Here is an 11,896-nt window from a genome sequence, read left to right as displayed (position 1 = left end):
TCTGTTCATCTACTTTGACTATATTTTCCATTGATTTATTGGTATTTTCTTGATTTGTGGGTTAGCTTAATATATCATGAAAACAGGCCCCTTTCCTGTGATATGAATTGCAAATATTTTTTTCTCAGTTTATCCTTTAGTGAAATTTTTCCCATGCAAAATTTTTAGTTTATGACTGGTGGGTGTTATGTGATATTAGAAGTCTTTACCATTCTGTAATTCTTAAAACATTTTCTTTTTATGGTTTTATTTTTCCATCTAAGAATTTGGACCATCAGAGATTAATTTTGATGTGAAGAGTGATGTAGTGGCCCAATTTATTTTCCAAGTTTTTATCCAGATGTCTCAACACCTTAATTGAATAATCCAGCTTTTCCTCACTGATATGTAGGGCTATCTTTATCACATAGTTTAAACTCTGCTTCAAAGTTGTTGAGACAGATAATAGTAACTATGGAGTCTGTACCTGCTAGTATAACACTCATTGATGTTATTTAGTTTTCTGTAGGCCTCAGACCTACAAGCTTATGATAAAGCTTCTTACAGGCTTAGGCTTTAATTTCCTAGATGTATTTCTAGTGCTCCCCTATTGGCATACAATATTGATGTTGTTTCTCTAGCCACACACTTCTTGTTTTCTTATTCTATTTTTTCTTTACATTGTGTTGAGTACTGTCATAATAGTTCTCACATGTTACATAAACGCACCTTTTCTCTTGAGAACCAATTATACTATTATAAAAAGTAAAAGTCTCACCATTTTCATATTTTTAGTTTTCCTCTCTTTCCATTGCAATGATATACTACTACTTATCCAAACTTTCAACATGCAAGGATTTTGCTTTAAAAACTAGAGTTATTAATGTTTATATGGCATCACAACACTAAGCACAAACACCACAACCATGCAATAGATTCAGGAATATTACCTTAATAGATCACACTTAACATGACTATTATGTACCAAATACATCTGCTGGTTTGGGCATGTTGCTTGGATTTTGCTCAAATGTGTATGTATGTAGGTACAATAGTAGGTGAGTATCCATATAAGGAAATACTTTATAATAAATACAACTGTCCAACAACGGAATGGGTTGGCTCATAAAGTGGGAGGCACCCTCTCTCAGAATGCATTTGAGGATCTGTAGAGCAGGCTGCAAGGGAGACCTGCACAGGGTAGAAGGTAGGACTGGATGATCATCAGGCCCTCTTCTGCCTGTAAATTATTAAGATTCTAAGTCTCTGCTTGATGTTCCATTTGTCTTGAATTCCCTTCTCCCTAAATCCTGGCTCCAAAAGTCAGCTCAGGCATCGGCCTTCTCTTTCAGTGATTCTTCTCTGACATCTGTGTTTCTGACGGGATTAGCTCAGTGTTCTCATTGAAGATAGTATTAGTACATATCCTTGCTTTAAAAATAAGACACTTATTTTAACTAAGAGCAATTAAAATTTTTTCTCATCTCTCAAGTTACATAAGTGCATTATAGAAAAAGTTAAACATAGAGAACAGAATATTAATAGTTGCAATATTAATAGTAACTAGAATGCCCAGATACTGTACTATGTTAATGTTCACACCAGTCCTTTAGCAAAGGTGCTATTGTTACTCCTATTTTACAGATTAGAAAAATGAAGCACAGAAGTTAAGTGTCTGTTTCACATAAGCTTAGCTAGAATGTCATTATTATAATGATGTTAATTGATAGGTGAAAATAGCATTTCATTTTTGCTTTAAAACCAACTCCATATCAATGATTTATTTATGTGTCCCCCCCCCCCACTTTAGCCTTCAAAGTCCTCAAGAGTAAGGACAATCTTGTCTCTGTGGCCCCAGCACTAAAGTAGGGTGCCTAGTATGTAACAGATTAAAAAATCTTATTAAGGGATATGCAATGTCTCTACTATTTCTTACAACTGCCTTCGAATTTAAAATTATCTCAAAGTTTAAAAACATAATTGCTCTGTATTGATATAGCTCTAGGTTCCACTTTGAAGGAAAGCAAACTAGTAAGCTTTGAGGAACAGTGGCTGGGAGTCCTACCTGCTTTTCCTTGGTGACAGAGATTTAAGGCAGCATGGCCCAGTAGAAGGAAAACTGTGGAATGCAAACAGACTCAATTTTGCATTCTGGCTTCAAAGCTATGGGCACATTACTTAGCCTCTTTTTTAGTCTCTGTTTTCTCATCTGTAAAATGGGCTACTGAAACATTTTCTGCTAATATAAAAACAGAATGCTCCTCTACTTTATCTTCACTTGACCTGTCCCCAAATCCTGGCATAGAATAGGTACTGATCAAAGAGATAATCATCTCTCCCTCATCCAGTCACCTCCTACCCCAATTCCTGATTGTACACTTACAGAACATAAATAAGTTCATTTCTAGCATCTGTAGAGCTTCTCAGCACAGAAATAATGATCATATTTTCAGTCCACCATTAACATTAATTTCTGGACTCTCTATGTGGATAGAAACATTATTATGGTTTAAAATGACAGCTGCTACGAAGAATGAAATTTAGTCTATTTCATTTTAATTAATTTGTAGTTAAATTTAAATAGCCTCACGTAGTGGTTACCATTATCGGACAGGGCAGTGTTAAGGTATTATGTGTCTGGACTGGTCTCTCTGAAATATGCAGGGCTCCCAAACCTCTTAGTCAAAAGAGTCTGCCAGCATAAACTGTCCTACTACTTGTGAGACTAAAAGGGAATGCAACAGGGAGAAAGGAATCATGATAAGATGGTGAATGGGGTAATGGGACAGGATTGAGAAGCCTGAGTAGGTCTTGGGCAGGCTTGGGGATGGAGGCATTTTGGAATCGATTTAGGATGGTTTGGGGAGAATAGTGTCAAAAACGGCAAACTAAGGCAAATGGTAGGAATGTCAAGGGTGCTGAGAATATTAATAAATACCTTTGCAAATTTACCCAGACTTAGTTCTGAAAGGGGGAGAGAGGAAGGGAGAGAGGGATAGAAGTGGGGAAGAGAAGTTAGGAAAAGGGGAGACAGAAGGGAACTTTGGCATTTACTTGGGAAGCTGTGTTTGCTTTAAAGCCTTTGAAAGTAAATGACTAAGATTGTAATTGTAGAGTGGGAAGTTGAGATAAATATCTGGATAATTAATATAATACTTAAAGTAGTTATTAAAAAAACTCTCCAACTTTCATAAAAAGAAAAACAGTAGGTTGTTTTCTCCCAAAGCCTCTGTTAAGTCCAGTAAATTTCTTCTACTAATTGAACTATTTGTTCACCATCTCTTTACATTTGCCTGTCTTATCATGGATCAAACGTGGAATGAATGGGAGCAGCAATTGATTGCAAAGTGTCTTACTCAGTTGACACTCTTGCGGGCCAAATTAAAGTTGTCTGTGAGTTTAGAAAAAAGGAAGAGTAAATGATGGGGAGAAGAAAAGGCTATAACTTGAACATCCTTTCTTATTTATGGAATCAGCCTTAAATCTGGAGGTTCACCTACTCTCCCAGAGCACATCCATCCACTTTAATTAGAGATGTGGGTTTCCAGCCTGGTTTCACTCTGAGTGGCTTTGCAGAGCTGGATCTGGGACTCACCCACCTGTCCCTCTGGGCAGTGTTGTCTTCTCCAGACCGCAGTGACTAAGTGTGCAGCCCCTTACTTAGACAACCTTGATTTGGTTTCTCATCTTCATTTATTATTCCTCCTAAACATACGTGGACTGTCAATGTGGTTCTCTTTGCCCTAGCTGATAGGTAATGCAACAGATCTTGCCATCTGGGAGAGGTATACCTTGTCTCGATCTTGACAATTCAACACAGAGTGAGGATACCTACTGCCTGCCAGGCACTGTGCTGTTTCAAGCAGGGAGTGACCCAGAGGTCATCTAGTTCCTCTGCTCACTTTAGAAATGAGGACAATGAGGTGTCAGATAAGGGCAGGTGACTAGCCCAAGGTCCCATGGGTAGTTGAGTTAGTAACTCCTAAATGCACCTGATTTGAACCCTTTTCTAACTCCTGGCCAGCGCCCTTTCCTTCTAACTTCATATTGCTTCTGCCTCATTGTGTATATTTTTTATTCGGAGGTTGTACCCACACAGAACAAGCAAGTTGTAGATGCGGAGGGAATGTTTTTGAGTAATTTAGATATCAGATCTTGGCATTTAAAAAAGAGCTGGAATCAGTTATCCAAACTAACTGCCCTTCACTGATCTAATTGCGTGGAGGACTTCTCTCCTCCAGTTTATTTTGCATAGGTAGTCACAGTTGTGTGCCACATACCTGGCCAAAGCAGTATATTCTCTTCCGCCCAAACCAGAGCCTTGCTCACTCTCCATTCAGAAGCAGCCCAGGTGACCTTTCAAAAGTTTAGTCATATAATTTGTGACACCGCTTTGCATCTAACTTGTTTTGGTTTGCCTGTGCTCTCCTGGTCTCCATAATCCAAGCAATGAGGCTCTCTCTTCCCAAGCCTCCAGAAGAGCAGAAATAAGGTGACTGATCACTGCATTGGGCGCAGAGAGAAAGCATTTGCAGGAAATGCTTTCACCCTAAGTAAGGGTTTTTTTTCTTCATCTCAAAATTTGCATTCAAGAACTCTACTAAGGAAGGGAAATATGCCAGAGATTAGGGAACATCTGTTCTGGCGGGGGCATTACTGCAGTGAGAGGGCTCCCTGGAGCGGGATGACGGGAGCCAGATGATGCTCCTGGGGAGATTTGTCGATTTAAAAAGTGGCATCTGTGAAAACCTAGTAAGAATATAAGGAATGTGCTTGAACAGATGGTATGTGAAGAACACTGGAATAGAACCGTTCTCTGAAAATCTTTTAAGGATTAATAAATGGGAAAGGATTGCAAATGATTAATGATGAATCAATTATATTATACAAATGTCCTATGCAGTTTTACTCCAAAACCTATTTTTTTTTTTGCACAGGTCAACAGTTACCAGTCACAGCAAAATTCTATGGTGTAGATAAATACTTTGCATGCAGCTTTGTAAAATATCATTCTCTGCATTGCAGGGGCTATTCATAAAGGCAGAAGGGAAGAGTTGGACCTTAGGTGATGAATGTGTATGAGAGTTACACACAAAGAAGAGCATAAATAATAGATGTAAATGAATATATTTGTGGTTATATTCTTATGTTGATGTGGATTAAATTTTAAAGCAGTGCAGCTGCTTTCAGAGAATGCCACGAGAAAAGTCAGTATTTTTGACTGAAGATCAAAGTAGGTTAGCAATGCATTGCCAAAAATTGTTTATGGAATAAATAAAAATTAGTATAATTTATATATAGCAACTATTTGTATGTAACCCAGCCTGGGTGCCGCTAAGGAGCTTCTGATTAATAAGTAGCCTAGCCTTTCAAGAAAGGTAATGATTTTCCTTGCCCCCATAATTTCACTCTTGATTTATTCTAAAATAAATTTGGCAGAAGTCAATTTTAGCTCCTGCTTATCCAAGAACATCACAATCTATGACTTAGTAAAGTCAATTTAAGGAGGTTTTATTGCATACATCTTTTAGGATTATGTTTGGCTGTATATAACTGAAAGAAAGATAAATAAGGGCTTCTACATGTAGGCATTATTTTCCTTCTGGGATGAGATGCCCCACATTGGCAGTCCAAGGCTGGTAGAGGGGCTAAAAATGTCACCAAGGATCCAGGATCCTTCTATCTTTCTGCTTTGCCATCTTGAGTATATAACTTTTTTCCTTATGATTGCAAGAGGACTTTGGTACCTGCAGGAATTAAGTTTATATGCCAGGCTGTAAGAAGATGGAAAGACTAAGAAAAAAGGACAAAAGAGACAAGGGACTCTTTTGAAAAGAATATTCTGGAAGGAAGCCCCACCCAGCAAATTCCACTTAGTTCTGATTAGTCAGATCTGAGTCACAGGGAAGTTTGGGAAGGTGATTAGTGCCCTTCCCAGTAATTATAGTATTATTGGGGCTCTAGATATTGGGGATTGGGTGTTGATGTGCCAACTTAAAGTTTTTGTCACCTTGTATAAATATATACTTTGAATCTCTTGTATTATTGTAGTAGACACTTAGATAAAGATAAATCCCTGATTATTTGTAAACTTTAGAAAGGTAGATCATTTGGTCCTAAATACAGATTCTTTCCATCATTCCTTTTTCAGAATTAGTAGGTTCTGCTGTGACCCTACCCATGTTCTAATATAAGCATTTGTTTTAACTCATTGGTCATACTTGTGCTACCTGGGGTTATTCAGGAAAAGCCTATCTTTTAAATTTCATTGCTTTCATAAAGACACCTGATTAATATTTTAAAAAATCAACAATAGAGAAATTTACAAAGAAAATAAAATACACTTCAAATCTTACAACCTCAAATAACTATGTATTGTTAACATCATGGTAAACACTCATCCAGAAATCTGTCTTGCTATCTCTCTATCTCTCTATATCTATCACGTATGTATACACACATATAATTTTAATGTCTAATTTCATACACATTTATACATATAATTTCATATCTATGGGATAATAAATGTGACATTCTAAAACCTTTATTGACTCAATGATATGTAATAGTCATTTTTCCATGTGTAAATCTATGTCTAGATTTATATCATCTTTTTAATAGCTGTTTGGTATACTCCAGAAAGCTATTAAAATGAACCTTATTTGTTGTCTAACAAAATATTAATAGAGTATGAGCACCATGACAGTGTTTAGTTTTCCCTCAAGTCTAATGCCTCTAATCATGTGCCATAATTGTGTTGTAAAATCTTGTAAGTACTAGACTAGGCAAAATTGAGGAATGTAGTCTAAACTCTTTGGGCTACAATCTCAGAGGCAGAGTGGTATGTTGGGGACTTCAAGGGAACTGAGTTGTAGTCCCAACTTGGCTACTAACTGTACAAACTTCAACAAGTCAGATCTCTCTGGGCCTCAGTTTCCACATCTGACAAATCATGGCATAAGTACAGGTGACGTTCAAGGTCTCTTCTAACTCATGTTTTTTGATTTTATTAAACCTTGTCTTCCATTACCACTGAATAATTATCAGCTTCTTAAGAACAGGACAAGGTCTGGATGATTATTCATGTGTAGTACAGAGCCTGGAACTTAGTAGGTGATTAATAAATATTTGCTGAATAGCTGAATGCAAATGTCACCTCACCTGCATACTGAGTTATTTTCTAAATATACCAAGCCCATCCCCCCTTCTTAATTTTACTTAAATATGAATATAGAAGAACTGTCCAGAATGTTTTGTTTTTTCCATTTGGTCGGATCTTGTTTTATGACTTTTGGCAAGATTTTAAAGATTTATTTATAAAAGTCCTAAACCTGCTTTGTTAAATTTCTCCTGAAATACTTTACTCACTTTATTTGCCTTTGTAAATGAAATATCTCCCATTTCCACTTCCAAGTGCTTATTGTTAGTATAAAGAACATTTATTTATTGTATATTTATCTTGTATTTAACCATCTTATCAAATTATCTTCTAGAAATTTCTTTTCTTTTTTTAACTAGAATTTCTAGAGTTTCTGGAAATAAAGTCATCATCAAAAAATCTAGACAATTTTAGCTCTACCTTTTAATGTTTATATGTATTTTATTTTACCAGTCTTTTAAATTTGCTTATACCTCTAGGATATATATATATATATATATATATATATATATATTTTTTTTTTTTTTTTTTTCTGGAGACAGAGTCTTACTGTGTCCCCTCAGTGTGCAGTAGCATCATCATGGCTCAGTGCAACCTGAAACTCCTGGGCTCAAGCAATTCTCCTGCCTCAGCCTCCCAAGTAGCTGGGGCTACAGGTGCCCAGCTCATTTTTCTATTTTATGTAGAAATGGGGTCTCACTCTTGCTCACGCTGCTCTTGAACTCCTGACTTCAAGTGATCCTCATGCCTCAGCCACCCAGTGTGCTAGGATTATAGGTGTGAGCTACCGAGCCCAGCCTCTAGGAAAATATTGAGTAGTATGTAGTTACGTTTATCAGTCTTTTTTATGGCCAGCACTATCATAAGTTTACAAAGATATTCTTATACTTCTTTGGTTACTTTTATAATTTTCCTTTACATTTAAGTTTGTTTGTTTTTAAGACAGAGTCTCACTCTGATGCCCGGGCTAGAGTGCCATGACATCAGCCTAGCTCATAGCAACCTCAAACTCCTGGGCTCAAACAATCCTCCTGCCTCAGCCTCCCGAGTAGCGGGGACTACAGGCATGTGCCACCATGCCCAGCTAATTTTTTCTGTATATTTTTAGTTGGCCAATTAATTTCTTTCTATTTTTTTTAGTAGAGACGAGGGTCTCGCTCTTGCTCAGGCTGGTCTCGAACTCCTGACCTTGAGTGATCCTTCTGCCTCAGCCTCCCAGAGTGCTAGGATACATTTAAGTTTAAAATTTATCTTGAACCCATTGATTTGTAGTTATAGTCTGAGATGATATGGATACAATTTCTCTTTTTACTTCTGTAGATAGCCAGTTGTCCCAGTACTATTTGTTAAATAGTATATTCTTGCCCAAGTTATTTGCAGTGTTACTCTGGCACATGTGGAGTTTCTATAGGTGTATAGGTCTGTATCTGGGCTGTCTATTCCATGCTATTGCTCAGTTCGTCTATTTCTGAGGCAATCCCACAGTGTTTTCATTGCCATTGATATCAGGCGTTGTAAGAAGTCTTGACATATGTGGGGCATGTTTTTCAATGTTGTACTATTTCTCCTTCAAGAGTTTTTCTATTCTTGGACCTTCGGATTATTTCCGTATGTGCTTCAGAATCTACTTTTCAAGTTTCAAAAAAAATTTTTTTTAAATTTGTTGAAGCCTTAAATTAGAATTGAATTATTATCTCCATTTGGAAGAATTGCTCTTAAGACTACCTATCATATATTTCTACATTTATTTAGGTCTTCTTTAAGAGCTTTCATTAAAATTTTAAAATTTTCTCTTTAAGATTTTAAACGTCTTTCATTAGGTTTATTTCAAAGTAACTTTTCTGCTGTTGTATGTGACATCTCTGGTTCTAGAATATATTCACACGTTATTTGAAATGCCTCTCTTTAAAAAGTGGGGCTTAATTCTCTCTTTCTGATAGGTGTGGGATGAACTTGTGGCCAAGGAATAAAATAAAGCAGAACTAAATTAAAAAACTGTATCATAAAAGGTACTGTGGCTTTCTCCTTGCTCTTTCTCTGATGAACCCCTGTGGGGCGTGGGGGGAGACAGTGCCATGTCATGAGGATAGCCAGGCAGCCTTACAGAGAGGCCCACATGGAAAGAACTGGGGCTTGCTCATGTCCAGTGAGGATGAGGTCTGCAGTCTCTGGCCACAGGAGTGGGCCGTGTTGGAAGTGGATCCTCCAGTCCCAGCTAAGGATTCAGTCCACAGCCCTCACCGATGTGTTGACTGCAGTCTCACAGGAGACCCTGACCCAGAACCATCCAGCTGAACCACTCTGGGATTCTTAACTTTGAGATAATAAATGTTTATTTTAAGCTATTAACGTTGTGGGGATAATTTGTTATAGAATAATATATAACTCATAACATCTTTATAAAAATCATGTTTTCTGTTTGTTTCTGGTATATAAAAATGAAGTTAATATTTTTTTACATTCTTATGGCTCGATACATTGCTAAGCTCTCTTAATTTCAATAATGCATTTCTATATATTCTATTAAGTTTTATGTAGGTATCATCTTATATGCACTTAATAACAGCTTTGGTTCTTTCTTTTGAATTCTTATTTGTTTTTCTTTTTTCTTTTTCTTTTTTTTTTTTTTTTTTTTGAGACAGAGTCTCACTTTGTTGCCCAAGCTAGAGTGAGTGCCGTGGCGTCAGCCTAGCTCACAGCAACCTCAGTCTCCTGGGCTCAAGCAAATCCTGCTGCCTCAGCCTCCCGGGTAGCTGGGACTACAGGCATGTGCCAACATGCCCGGCTAATTTTTTCTATATATATTAGTTGGCCAATTAATTTCTTTCTATTTATAGTAGAGACGGGGGTCTCACTCTTGCTCAGGCTGGTTTCGAACTCCTGACCTGGAGCAATCCGCCCGCCTCGGCCTCCCAGAGTGCTAGGATTACAGGCGTGAGCCACCGCGCCCGGCCATTGTTTTTCTTCTTAATGCAAATAGCTTAGTCTTTAGTATGATATTGACTAGGAACGATAATAGCACGTATCCTTGTTCTGTTCCTGACTTGAAGGGGATTTTCTAATATTTTTCCACTTAAAATATTATTTCCTAAGTATTTAATAGATATCCTTATTAAGTTAAGGGAGTTCTTTCTTATCCCTGGTTGTTTCCCTCAACACACGCGCACACACATGTGCAATATTATAGTTCATATTATTTGCATGAAACTGATGAAGCACAAGGCACAAATATTTAAAACGTTTTTCAACTATTGCCAAACCACTCTCTAAAAAGTTGCACCAACGTAAAATCCACCAGCCTGGGAGACATAGTGAGACCCTGTCTCTACAAAAAATAAGCCGAGTGTGGTGACGCATACCTGCAGCCTTAGTTGCTCAGGGGGCTGAGGCAGGAGGATCACTTGAGCCCAGGAGTTCAAGGCAATAGTGAGCTATGATTGCACCACTGCACTCTAGCCTGAGTGACAGAGGGAGACCCTGTCTCAAAAAAAAGTTTTGTGTGTGTGTGTGTGTGTCTATAAAATCCAACAATAGTACATGTTTCAGGCTTTATTAGCCCATTTAATTGTCACAGCTACCCTTGAGGTAGCTCAAAGGGTACTATTGTTATTCCAGTTTCCAGCTGAGCAACTGTGGCACAGAAAAATAATTTGCCCAACATTGGCAATATAAGTAACCTTAACACTTGTACCCCCATAATATGCTAAAATAAATAAATAAAAAATAAATAAATAATTTGCCCGAGGTTTCACAATTAGTAAGTGACATAGTCAGAATTTGAACATAGACAATCTGTCTCTCAAGTTCATGCTCTAACACTATACTGAACTGCCTTTTATAGCTAATAACTATTGGGTGCTTACTATGGGTGAGAGCTATTGTAACACAATTAATGATCACAACCACCTTCTAAGATAAGTACCATTATCATCCCAGTACTTTGCATATTATAGCACAAGACATGCTTTTGTTGCTGAGTGTAAAAGTGCTGGTTGATCTTTCTATGCCTTTTGAATTCCCAAGAAGTAGTTCCTACAGGTCATCAGGATTTGCCCCTGGGTTAGAGCTAGGTTATGATATATTGCATGGTTTGGGAGGAAGGCATGTAGTTGTTTGAATTTAGTAAGGATCATGTTCATATTCATATTAAACAAGAGACAGTTTGCAAGAGCAAGGGCTCGGGAAAGATGAAGGCTTGGATTTAATCTTCCCTTCACCACTTACCAGCTATGGTTTATTTAAATTTGAGCCTTAGATTTTTCTCATCTGTAAAATGGGGATAATAATAGCTACTTGGTGGTGGTTTTATGAGAAGTAAGTAAGACGGCATGTGTAAAGTATCTGGCCTGGTGCCTGGCATGTGGTACTTACCCTGTAAATGTCAGTTCCCTTCTCTTTTTTCCAAGGACACTCAGGGTAGCAGATCTCTGTGTGAAGAGTACAAAACTAGCCCCAGCTAAAACCTAAACCTGATGAATACTCCACACATAGACAACTGAGAGTTGATTATATGTGAGCAAATGTTTTCATTCATGTAAAAGTATGACTGTGTTACAGGTACAATTCTAAATACATTAAGTATACTTAATTTTTAAAATCCTCAACCAACTCTATATAAGTTTATAAGCATATCTATTATCACTCCCATTTTGTGGACAAAGAAACTGAATGGAGGCACAAAGAAGTTAAAGAACTTGGTGGCAGGACTAGTAAGTAGCAGATCTGGGATTCAAATTCAGGCTATTTGATTCCAGAGTC

Source organism: Microcebus murinus, chromosome 12, assembly GCF_040939455.1.
Source record: "Microcebus murinus isolate Inina chromosome 12, M.murinus_Inina_mat1.0, whole genome shotgun sequence".
Lineage (NCBI taxonomy): Eukaryota > Metazoa > Chordata > Mammalia > Primates > Cheirogaleidae > Microcebus > Microcebus murinus.
The sequence above is the reverse complement of the archived record's forward strand: the minus strand, read 5'-3'. Positions refer to the sequence as shown.